Source organism: Thermobia domestica, chromosome 1, assembly GCF_964235325.1.
Source record: "Thermobia domestica chromosome 1, izTheDome1.hap1.1, whole genome shotgun sequence".
In the NCBI taxonomy this organism is placed as follows: Eukaryota; Metazoa; Arthropoda; class Insecta; order Zygentoma; family Lepismatidae; genus Thermobia; species Thermobia domestica.
In genome coordinates this window covers 347,517,049-347,530,493 of record NC_137454.1, presented here as the reverse complement: position 1 = coordinate 347,530,493, position 13,445 = coordinate 347,517,049, and positions in this window count along the sequence as shown.

The following is a 13,445-nucleotide window of genomic DNA, read 5'->3' as shown; positions in this document are numbered from 1 at the left end:
ACAGAGTGTATAGTGGCTATATTTGAGATGAGAGAAAAACAACAAGTTACACCTGTTATTAATTTTGTTTAAAGATGAGTGCTGTTCAAAAGTAACTTTTAGTTTGCAGTTTGTTTCCAAACATCTGATATTGTCAAATGGTACTGCTAATCGGTATTCTAAAGGAAATTTAGTTTGTGGATGCAAAAGTTATGTTATTGTAGGTTTTGTTGACATTTCAGAGTATTTCATTTCAGTTTCATGCCTTTTTGAAACTGTTAATGCATTATAGGGGACCCTATTGTGATTCTACTGTAATTATAATTCGTATGAAATTTGTAAATATTTCTGACAAAAGATCCCTAAATTTGCTCATAACTTAACAATGGACAACTGTGATCGAAATGAGTGATTTGTGACAAATCGCTCCGCTGCTAAATTGCTCTTTGGATAATTCCACAATCCATACATCTCAATGTGTTACTAATGAAGAAAGAAGAGAAATGTATTTCAGTTCTTATTATTACTTTTGAAATTATACTTTTGAGTTGAATTTCCACTTGTTTCACATACTATCGGGAAAGTCCACAGCATAGGTCTGTGATATGTACAATGAGATTGAAATTCGGGCTTCTCGGTGGTTGTTTCAGCAGGAAGTGGAATGCTCCTCTAAACAGATTATGGCCAATCGGGATCTGTTAGGACGGTGGTTGTCCTGTTGATACACTCTATTTCCACTCGTATGACAGAAATAAATGAAGATATAGTTGACTATGGAGATCTTCGTACTTCGATACAATACGGGTGAATAGTAGGTACCAAAGGTCATAAACATTGCTTATAGAAAAACACTCTAAATCAACATGGAGTCTCCATTATCTTGTACAGTTCCAACCTGACATGATTTCGTTGGGCTGGCACCAAATTATAGACCACTATCGGCGTAATAAGATTAAAATCGAGACTCATCGCACCATGCTTACTCCTTTTTAGGGTTCAGTCATAGCATTCTGTTTCCAGTGTAAGGCATTAACCGCAGTGACGTATACTGACAAGTGGTAACATCGTGGGTTATCGGCTTCTGAAGTCCATAAAATGAAGCGAACGTTGTCTACTAACTATCCGGCTGAACCCCTTATTCAGTTGGGTGGCCGTTTGGGCTAAAGTTTGCTAGTGTTCGGTGGAGTAAGCAAAGTTATGAAAGCATTTATACCTTGTTCTCTTACATGTGAATTTCTTTTTGCTTTGCTAAATTGCTGTAGATTTCCAAATTATGCAGATTCAATATTGAAAACGGAAATATATTTATAACTTCCGGCAGCAATAGAGTGATAATGTGAGACATGCAACCTGTTTATCGGAAGCTAAAGTCTCATCAGAAACGATTTCTCGTTATCTCTTACGATTTTTAATATTTAGGAATCAATTGAAACCGGAAGTGGTATTAGTTCTTACTTTTATAGAAGACACAAGCTAAGATAAAATCTATTCTTAAGATTTGGAATGCATACAATTGTTAATGTGTAGAAATCAATATCGAAACCGGAAGTTGTACTAGTTCTGGTTTCAATAGAAGCATGAAGCTGAGATGAAATCTATTCTTAAGATTTGGCATCCGTACCATAAATCATTTGTATTGACAGAAAACATGTCGATGTATATATGATATGTATATTCGTATATATACATGGTCATAGTAAATACATAAAGGAGTTTTCGTAATCCTAACTCCTCGAAAATAGTTAATATAATATAAATCTATAGATTTTGCATTTCTTAATTCTTCATATACTAGGGAATTTTCTCTTATAATTTCCCTCTAGTTAAATTCCCACGATTTTTTCTTATTGTTCGCCATTTTAGGCGTAACGAGGATTAGGCAAAACGAGGATCCTTTTTTCGCCTAAAATGGAGGACACAAATCTTATCATTTATCTGTCATAAAAGTGTCAGAAGATTGGTTAGGCGAAACGAGGATTAGGCCAAACGTGGAGGATTAAGGGAACAGAGCTTTCTTCAACACTGAGAGGCGGGCATATTTGAGACTTATTCTGCCGGACATCAATTTCATCTCACTTTCTTTTGTGACAATCGGACACAAATAATCACATTTCTCCCCCTCAAAAAAAAAATCAAATTTGCTTATTGGGGTGACAGTACCTGCAGTTCCAAGATTGGAGGGAACATGTCCCCCTCATTCCCCCTCGGGATTTGGGCCAGTTGTTTAGTGTGAAAGAATTTTATTTGACCTGTAAGAATATTACAGTATGTTTTTAGCTGCAAAGTAAAACTATGAAATATTTTGATTGCTTTATAGTTAAAATTCTGTTAGGAAATGGATATTTTAAATGTGTTTAGGCATTATTAGACATATTCTAAGCTTCATTTAGCTACTTTTGAGAGCTCCTGTTGGCAACAGTGAATATGTATATTAGTGTTAGAATTATCAACGTTACGGTCAGGAATATTGTGTTTTCGTTAGGAGAAGGCAAATAAATAACAAGAGATATAATCTGCGTAAATAAATGAATAAGCAATCCTTTTCAGCAGAAATAAATATTTTCAGTTATAATCGGCAACAAAACGGCATAATTTTCAGCACCATAAATTTAATTTATCTCGATATTCTCGAAAACTGCACATGATGGCTTACTCTCGAGTATAGCTCATTTTGTTTGGCTCAATGTGATCTATGGATTGATGAATGTCTCATCTTTGCACAATGTTATACAGGGTGGTCCGGAAGTGGACTTACCCCTAATTGGTGTTTTCTGACGGTTTTACGTTTTACCCACATTTGTTTGGTAACATTGCTTAGCATTGTCTGGTAACTTCGCTATCCATGTTCATTTGTTTACTGCTGTTTTTTGCTTGGTAACAGTTATTTGCAGTGAAGTTGGAGTAATCAACAAGTGTGATGAAAGTCCTTATGACATTGGGCAAACGTTATTTGTTGCGATTTGACTTCACGACACAAGACAATGCTCTCTAGAGTTTCATAAAGCAACAAGTAAGAAATACTCGATATCACACAACGCAGGAATTACGAACAGCTGTGGAACAACGCCTTCACCCTCGTGACTCTAGAGTTTCTTCGCAAAACATCTACGAGAACTTGGCGCTGAATTCAGCTGTGTTACGACATGAATGGTGATCATACCGATGTTTATAACTCTTAAGGCTCTTAAGATTTCAAGGGAACAGTGTACAGACATTCCACCATCACTAACACTATACTGTTGAAACTAAAGGTGAGGTACGCCCATTTCCGGACCACCATGTAGTTAATGGTAATTTTGGTGTATATAGCATCAACCATGCTGTGTACTATCGTCTTTCTCGTGTTGTAATAAAGAGCTTCAGCAGGACACATTGTAATATTGTCTTCCCAGCTATGGCTTAGTTATCAAAATGGATATGTTATTATAGATTTGTAAAGAAAATATATTTTTTCTGTCGAGGTTATAGGAAGTTACGCATGACTTTCTACATTTATTCATATAATTTTGCTCATCTTACTAGGGAAGTACATGAAGTGGTACACGGGGATCTGCATGTGTTATATTTCGTTGGAAAGATCACACCGAGTATACCTTACATGTGAAATATCTCGCTTCAATGGGGCCTGTAAAGGGGCGTTGCGACTATTTGAAAAACAGAAAAGGACACGCTCCGAAACACAACAAAACGTGGACAAAATAAAAAGCTATGATGTAATTGTTTTGTGACGTGGTATATATAGGTTTGAAAGATAGCTGAACACGAATTTGACATCAAATGTCTACAAATCAAAATGGTGGATCCAACATGGCGGATACAAATTACAAAAGAAACAAGCTATGGATCTGAAATTGGATATATAGAGACCCTCGACGTCGCTGTGTATAAATCGGATACCAAAATATAAAATACAAAATAACAGATCGAATATGGCGGGCAGAATGCAAAACACTACTATGGAACTGAAAGCAGGTAGGTAGAGGTTTCTATGTACATGTATATTTCTGGGTTTTCTATGTCCATGTATATTTCTGGGCTTTCTATGTCCATGTATATTTCTGGGTTTTCTATGTCCATGTATATTTCTGGGTTTTTATGTCCATGTATATTTTTGGGTTTTCTATGTCCATGTATATTTCTGGGTTTTCTATGTCCATGTATATTTCTGGATTTTCTATGTCCATGTATATTTCTGGGTTATCTATGTCCATGTATATTTCTGGATTTTCTATGTCCATGTATATTTCTGGGTCTTCTATGTCCATGTATATTTCTGGATTTTCTATGTCCATGTATGTTTCTGGGTTTTCTATGTCCATGTATATTTCTGGGTTTTCTATGTCCATGTATATTTCTGGGTTTTCTATGTCCATGTATATTTCTGGGTTTTCTATGTCCATGTATGTTTCTGGGTTTTCTATGTCCATGTATATTTCTGGGTTTTCTATGTCCTTGTATATTTCTCGGTTTTCTATGTCCATGTATATTTCTGGGTTTTCTATGTCCATGTATATTTCTGGGTTTTCTATGTCCATGTATTTTTCTGGGTTTTCTATGTTCATGTATATTTCTGGGTTTTCTATGTCCATGTATATTTCTGGGTTTTCTATGTCCATGTATATTTCTGGGTTTTCTATGTCCATGTATATTTCTGGGTTTTCTATGTCCATGTATATTTCTGGGTTTTCTATGTCCATGTATATTTCTGGGTTTTCTATGTCCATGTATGTTTATGGGTTTTCTATGTCTATGTATATTTCTGGGTTTTCTATGTCCATGTATATTTCTGGATTTTCTATGTCCATGTATGTTTCTGTGTTTTCTATGTCCATGTATATTTCTGGGTTTTCTATGTCCATGTATATTTCTGGGTTTTCTATGTCCATGTATATTTCTGGGTTTTCTATGTCCATGTATATTTCTGGGTTTTCTATGTCCATGTATATTTCTGGGTTTTCTATGTCCATGTATATTTCTGGGTTTTCTATGTCCATGTATATTTCTGGGTTTTCTATGTCCATGTATATTTCTGGGTTTTCTATGTCCATGTATATTTCTGGGTTTTCTATGTCCATGTATATTTCTGGGTTTTCTATGTCCATGTATGTTTCTGGGTTATCTATGTCCATGTATATTTCTGGGTTATCTATGTCCATGTATATTTCTGGGTTTTCTATGTCCATGTATATTTCTGGGTTTTCTATGTCCATGTATGTTTCTGGGTTATCTATGTCCATGTATATTTCTGGGTTTTCTATGTCCATGTATATTTCTGGGTTTTCTATGTCCATGTATATTTCTGGGTTTTCTATGTCCATGTATATTTCTGGGTTTTCTATGTCCATGTATATTTCTGGGTTTTCTATGTCCATGTATATTTCTGGGTTTTCTATGTCCATGTATATTTCTGGGTTTTCTATGTCCATGTATATTTCTGGGTTTTCTATGTCCATGTATATTTCTGGGTTTTCTATGTCCATGTATATTTCTGGGTTTTCTATGTCCATGTATATTTCTGGGTTTTCTATGTCCATGTATATTTCTGGGTTTTCTATGTCCATGTATGTTTCTGGGTTATCTATGTCCATGTATATTTCTGGGTTTTCTTTGTCCATGTATATTTCTGGGTTTTCTATGTCCATGTATATTTCTGGGTTTTCTATGTCCATGTATGTTTCTGGGTTATCTATGTCCATGTATATTTCTGGGTTTTCTATGTCCATGTATATTTCTGGGTTTTCTATGTCCATGTATATTTCTGGGTTTTCTATGTCCATGTATGTTTGTGGGTTATCTATGTCCATGTATATTTCTGGGTTTTCTTTGTCCATGTATATTTCTGGGTTTTCTATGTCCATGTATATTTCTGGGTTTTCTATGTCCATGTATATTTCTGGGTTTTCTATGTCCATGTATGTTTCTGGGTTATCTATGTCCATGTATATTTCTGGGTTTTCTATGTCCATGTATATTTCTGGGTTTTCTATGTCCATGTATATTTCTGGGTTTTCTATGTCCATGTATATTTCTGGGTGTTCTATGTCCATGTATATTTCTGGGTTTTCTATGCCCATGTTAGCTCGTCACGTATGAGGGATGATATCCGTCGGTGATTATACTATCCGAGGAAAGGGAAGGAAGGAAGCGATGAGGGACCTGTATGTTAGGTACTATCCCGGCATTTGCCTGGTGTGCATGAGGAAAACCCAGGAAAACCTCACACAGCATTCCTGGCCTGAAAAAAGCTTTTACACTTTTTCGACCGAGTGTGTCCACCTGGAATCGAACCCGGGGCCACTCGCACCAGAGACGAGTGTGTTAGCGATTACGTTACGCAGGGCCACACATTTTCTTTTTGTTATGCACTAACAATGTTGTAGAATTCAACATGTACAGTGGAAAAGAATAAAAAAAGCATCTTGTACCTCGAGATCCTACTCATAAACTAGGTATACTAAAACTCTGAAGTTTATCTAATGGAGCGTTTACACTTAGTCGATTTGTGGTCAATTCAGTTGAACTGACTTCACTTTCGCTTCAGTCGACTGTGTAAACAGGACTTCGAATGAATCGCCTGCTGGTTGAAAGCGACTAATAGACTGGCAATTGAATTGAAAGACGTTCTATTTTCTGGGGTCGGTTGGATCAGATTGCCCAGCGAAGACGATTGGGTTGCCTAGTGTAAACACCTGATCCCAAAAATTTTTCAGCGGAAAGGAAAAGACCCTTTTCGGTGCAGCTGAGATGATATTACTTTTAGAATTATATGAGAAAAATGAATGGTGAAAGAAATAAACAAACCAAAGCTAGTCTGGTTTTATGAAGCTGATCACTTTTTATATAATTTACGCTACATCATACGAGGACAAAGCTCCAATAATAACATGGTAAGTGTTATGATATGACCTGTTAAAAATAATCTAATATTTTGTGCTAAGCAAAGGTTTCGCTGCTTCTACTCTGAGTGGTTCAGATAGCATTCGCGCTTTCAATAGCTACCTAGGAAAGTTGGTTAGCGCTTTTTGTACTTACTGTTAGTTTTTATGGCACTACGCTCTATTAGTACCAATAACAGATATGCCTCTGAAAAGTAAATCTGCATCCAGTAATGCAAGTCCTCCCTTCTGCAAGAGTAAACATACCGTTAAAAGAAATGAATATATTATGATTCCAAGTATGTGTATCTAAACTGGGACTGCACGGTTTGAACTTACTAATGACGATCGTAGTAAAGAACTTCGCAGTTTTACGAAATGACGTCAATTTAAAAAAAAAATCATATTTTTCATTATTTAATGATTTCTTAATACACTGTATAGTACAAGTTTACAATAGACAGTCATAAAAATGCTAATTTTATGGTTAAATGAATTGAGTATAAATGAAAGAAGATTAATAGGATATTGATTTCCAGTGCCAAGTCTTTCATTCCCATCCGAGGATGGGCGGGCCGCAGACGGTTATGCCGTCTCTATGGGCCGGACTATTTTGGCAAAATATAGGTAAGCAGTATTTTATGTTTACAAGTGGTATACTACAGATGGGATGAGTGAGTCCATATGAAAGACGACTGTGTAACATTAACTTCAACCGGCGGAGTGCTTCTCTATAATGTAGGAAATATGTATTTTATGTTTACATGTTTAGACTTTTTACTGCGAAATCATGACAAGTGATCTAACATACATAAGAATCCTCTACTGACAATTCTTTCATCAACGTATGTGAAGCTCCCAAATACTGTCTTCTTAATATCCAATCCCTTACGCAATACTACTTTGTCACTGCTATTTTAATTTCGTCCCTTAATTATTCTGCTATAACACAGCAAATTGTTCCAATTACTTTCCGCTTGGACATCTTTAGAATTGCCAGTCGATTTCGAATCGACCAGACGAGAACGAGTCGACAAGCAGCATTCAAGTTCGGTTGAAATAATTGAACACAATCCATCGATCTGATTCAGCCTACACTGACCAGGGAACTGTACGAATGGGGCACTCGAGTTGCCGGACGAGGTGCATCACATGTGAAAGAGGATATAAAAAGATGTCCATATGCAAAATTGTAGCGGCTGAGGGCAACATGGACGAGCGTGAGAGGCGGAAGAAGTGGGGCCTACAGTGGGACTTAATAACACAGACATATGCAGAATCACACGTTTCATTCCCGAATGGTGAAAGAAATGCATGTCAAAGGTATAGGAAGTGGAACATGACAAGAGGTGCTATATTGTGGGGGATATGGACATCATGGGCGCCATCTTGAAAGTAGCTATCTTGAATTTGAATTCAAAATGTTAAATGAAAAGTGGGTCATGTGGTATATCAATTAAGACTGAAATTTTACCAGAAATGCATTGGTGTGAATAATTTTATAGTTTCTTTATTGTGAGTTGATAAATACGAACATGCAACGTCTGGAGAAAATATATGGACATAGGAAACATAACCAATGTTTCATTTGAGTCCTGTTAAGGTACAAGTCAATTGTCCAGCAAAGAATACATGACAAAAAGATATACTGTACGCATATGACAGTGATCGTGTGGAAAACCATATTATCTAAACCATTCGCAGAATGTAGTCACTGGATACACCTCTGTAAGAAGAGTACAAAAAGTGTGTTTACATGCAATTCACTGGGAATGTTGCAGGGAATAAAGATTGCTGTCTGTGTGTGAACAATATACGTACTTGCCTAAAACACGTTTCATTACACCGTGAGTCGTTTGAAATACAATAAGATGAATCATAATATAGGCAATTACAAGTAAATATAGGCGCAAAAAGATACCGTACCAGTCTATGAAACACAGTTGATGTGGAGGGTATCGATAAGTATGTGCTGCAAGCAAAAGACATTTTCGCAGTGTACACACCTGACGAAGCTGGGATTAGTACACTGATCTTCCTGACAATCTGCTGCTATGTCAGAATCAAAACAAAAAGTCATTGGAGTTTGGAATTTTCCCGGATGTTCTTCAAGATATCCAGCTACGTAGAAGGCATGCTTAATGAAATTAATGAACCGGGAAGCACGAAATTGAAAATGAGTGAAAGCTTGGAGACGGATGAAGTTGTCTCGATGCCAGATATGAAACCCATCAATGTTCAATGCGGCGTCAGTGATAAATCGCACATACTGTTTGTAAGTGCGAAAGAATCCAACGTCTAGAGGTTGAATAAGTCCAGTGCATTTGGGGGGTATGAGTTGTTTGTGAAGGACAACATTATCTGGAACAGTAAAATGTATCAATTGCGCATCTTTGTTACAAGACCACGAATCAACAAGCAGCAAAAGGCGATTTTCCGTCACAGTTGGCCAAAATACGTCTTGGAGAAATAACTTCAGATCATTCTTGCTCATATTTGCAGTTTTTCGAGCAAATGCCTTGATATTCGAAGGAGTGTCCCGCATATTCGCGGGGAATTTACCTGTAGGTTCAGCAGATATTAGAAATAATGGTGATAACAGTTTACCATCCATCGCTATAATCGGCATTATCATATAAGAGTGCGTAACTGCTGTCGGTGATCCAATGCTAGAATACACCCGTTTGACGCCTTTAGTTGCCAGTGTTCTGCCTGAATGCAGTTCCTTATCAAATCGACTTTGATCTGTGTTAAATACTTGGCCTAAATTCAGGTTTTCTTCCACGATTATAGCCTTTGTTTCCTCGACAAACACGTCTGCAGTTCTCTGTAATTCTTGCTCACTTTTGGCAGATTTGGACACGGAGTGCGTAATTTTGCGTGACACAATATTGTTACGCTTTTTAAATTTTGCTACCCAGGAAGACGACGCCTTGAATTTAAGAGTGTCAGTTGGATCAATGCCTTTCTTTACATTCATCGCCCACATTCGAATTGTCCGATCGTGAATTATTCCATTCATGGCCCGTGTTCGTTTAAAACGTAATAGCACCTCGTCGTTTATTTTGCTGATGGACGCTTTGTTGAGTTTGCGTTCAAAAGTACGAAGGGGCTTCAGATTCCCCTGTAGAAATTTGTACCGTGAAAATACAGACGATGCTTTTCTTCTTTTACCGGATGTTTTTTGTGTCTCAATCCAGTAATTATAGGCTTTCTCTAACTGTTCCTTCGTACATTTCGTAGGTTGTTTTGGTGGAGAAGGGGCGTATGACGAACTACTACTCTGCTCACAACTACTATCTTTTGGAGAATGAGTTGACGCATTCGCTACACAAGATTCTTCGCGAAGGTCACTGTCACTACTCTCACTGTCAATCTCATTCTCATCTGCTAGACACTCGTCTATAACTAACGTTTGATATTCTTCGAGCACCGTATCGTTATTTACTAATAAGCGCCTGATGCGTTCAAAAGCATTACGATCTTCTCGACGGGGATTATCATCGGACGTCCCAAACTCACGAACTAATAACGCTACCACTACTTGTGGATTCATGTTCACGAACAGGACTCAAATACCTTCTACACTTCAAGCACTAGAACACAAAACGTCAATTTATAACACTTATTTACGAGGAAGTGAACGACCTAGGTCACATTAAACTTCGCACTAGTCACTCTCTTGTCTCTATATTTTCGCCTACTTGCTGCTAACGCACGTCAGTTATTCATATCGCTCGCGCAGTGTCTCTCTGTTAGCACAGAATGTTGTCGATGGCTCTGTACTACCTGGTCTGACCTCTATCGTTTGTAACTTCTTTTCCTTACGCACAACTAGTTTGCATCTAGCCACAAAGTTTATAATTATCTACATTGAAATTGCAATTGAAATGTAATGCAACAAAAAGCCACATTTGCAATATTTTATATTACAATATGTTATAATGTTAACCAATTAAGTCTATACGTCACAGCATTATAATATCAGTCACTTATTCCGACATTCTTTGTGTTGTCCAGTGTTCAAACCCCTACGTGCCAAAATCCCATCATTGTAGGCTTGTAATGCAACAAACAATACACACGAATCAGAAACTGTCGTCAGCCTCAACCTAATTACCTTTGGATTTTTTATTCTTAAGGTTTATTTCATGGGTATGTGACATGTGTTTACCCATCTCTGTGCTCTTTCTTACCTGCTCGTTTTTTCTAATTCACAAGACAGTTACAATAGCAGTTTTCACACCAATGAATTTCTGGTAAAATTTCAATCTTAATTGATATACCACATGACCCACTTTTCATTTAACATTTTGAATTCAAATTCAAGATGGCTACTTTCAAGATGGCGCCCATGATGTCCATATCCCCCACAATATAGCACCTCTTGTCATGTTCCACTTCCTATACCTTTGACATGCATTTCTTTCACCATTCGGGAGTGAAACGTGTGATTCTGCATATTTCTGTGTTATTAAGTCCCACTGTAGGTCCCACTTCTTCCGCCTCTCACGCTCGTCCATGTTGCCCTCAGCCGCTACAATTTTGCATGTGGACATCTTTTTATATCCTCTTTCACATGTGATGCACCTCGTCCGGCAACTCGAGTGCCCCATTCGTACAGTTCCCTGGTGAGAAAATTTTTGGGGTTAAATTAGCCAAAATTCGGTTGCCAGTAACCAAATTGCTTTGTCAATATAGAGCATGCCCAGAGCTCGGTTACTGCAACCGAGTGCTACTCGGTTAATTAACTGTCGTGCATTTAACCGAGTAGTTGGCTAATTCAACCGAGGGGTAATCAACCAAGTAGTACAGGGTAAAAATAACCGAGCAAAATTCGTTAATGTAGCAAATGTACTTGGTAAAAATAACCCCCTGTACTCGGCTGCCTTAACTGGGTATTATTTATTCTTGCCAAGGTAGTTGGTAAAAATAACCGTCTATGCTCGGCTGATTTAACTGAGTATGTTGGTTACTGTTGCCAAGGTAGTTGGTTAAAATGACCTTCTAACTCGGCTGATTTAACTGAGCATGTTGGTTACTGTTACCAAGGTAGTTGGTAAAATAACCTTCTAACTCGGCTGATTTAACTGAGCATGTTGGTTACTGTTACCAAGGTAGTTGGTAAAAATAACCTTCTAACTCGGCTGATTTAACTGAGCATGTTGGTTACTGTTGCTAAGGTAGTTGGTAAAAATACCCTCTCCACTAAGATAATTCTCAAAATATTTTTCAGATCTATAGCTCTTGTCCGCGCCAGTCTAATCTCCAAAAGACACGTTTCTTAGCATAAATCTGTTGACAGAAGATAGGTACATAAATTATTGTGAATTCAAGTTTTGATTGTTTCCTTAAGGAGATTTATGTCGAGAAACGCGTCTTTTTGCGAATAGAATGGTGCGGATAAGAGTTATAGTTCTGAAAAATATTTTACGAATTATCGTAGCAGAGATAATAATTTTACCAACTACCTTATAAACAGTTATCAACTAGCAGAGATGTTTTAAATACCAACTACCTTAGCAACAATAACTAAAGAAGGGAAAAAAAAGCTCTGGATGGGCCACTGTGTTGTCAGAAGTTCCTGTCAATAGCAATACGCATTTACGTAAGACGACGTAAGAAATGAAATATGAAAACAAATATGAAATAAAATATGGAATCAAAATATGAAAGAAAATGAAAACATTTAATTTGAACTGAAATAAACAAGATTACGGTTCTATTTTCCGTTCAAAAAATGAAAAAAACGCAAAAGAGTAGAAAAATTTCTTCCTGATATTTACGGAACATAACCGTAGCTTACTCTAGGAATTTCTGACACTCAGATATTGCAAGAGGGAAATACGTATTACTTATTGAAAGAAAATCAATTATTTATGCTACATAATACACTTTATTTCATGAATTCTAGTAAGTAGAGAAGAAAGAAAACAAAGGAAAGCACATTTATGACATAGATAAGATTCAACAAAACAAATCTCTCTTCGTAAGAGAAATACAGATAATTCAAAGCTTACTTTGTTATTTTTAGGTAGTCAATACTCTCTTTCAAAACAAGTACCTGATTATTTACATTGGTACCCTTATAACTTTTAACAGAAAAAGAAAATATTTGAACATACACATATATCTTATATAGGCTGAATTTGTAAGTGCAAGTAAATAATTTTGCAGACCACCTATGCTCACTTATAGCTTATTCTCTTTTTGTGCCGCATTGATTCGAGATTGGTTGTAGTTTGACGTCCTACGTTTGTACTTTGATGGCTAAAAGAGGCGTGAACTTATTGATTAAAATGAATCCGAACCACTTTTTCGTTCAACTGTACTCCACCGGTAATCGAATCAGGGACCACGCACACAGAGGGTAAGGATTCTAGCCACTGGACCAAGTAGGGTCTGTATTGGTTCTAGACTTAAGAATAAAAAGACGCTCAATGGCATAGGAGAGCACTGAACTAGTTACTTTCCTTTAGCGTAGTTTTTTTTAATGCGAGTAAAAATTGGGTGGCATTGGCTAAGTGGTAGAGCGTGAGGTCCGTGGTTCGATCCATACTCGCGCCAAGTGAGCTTTCTGGTGGACAAACA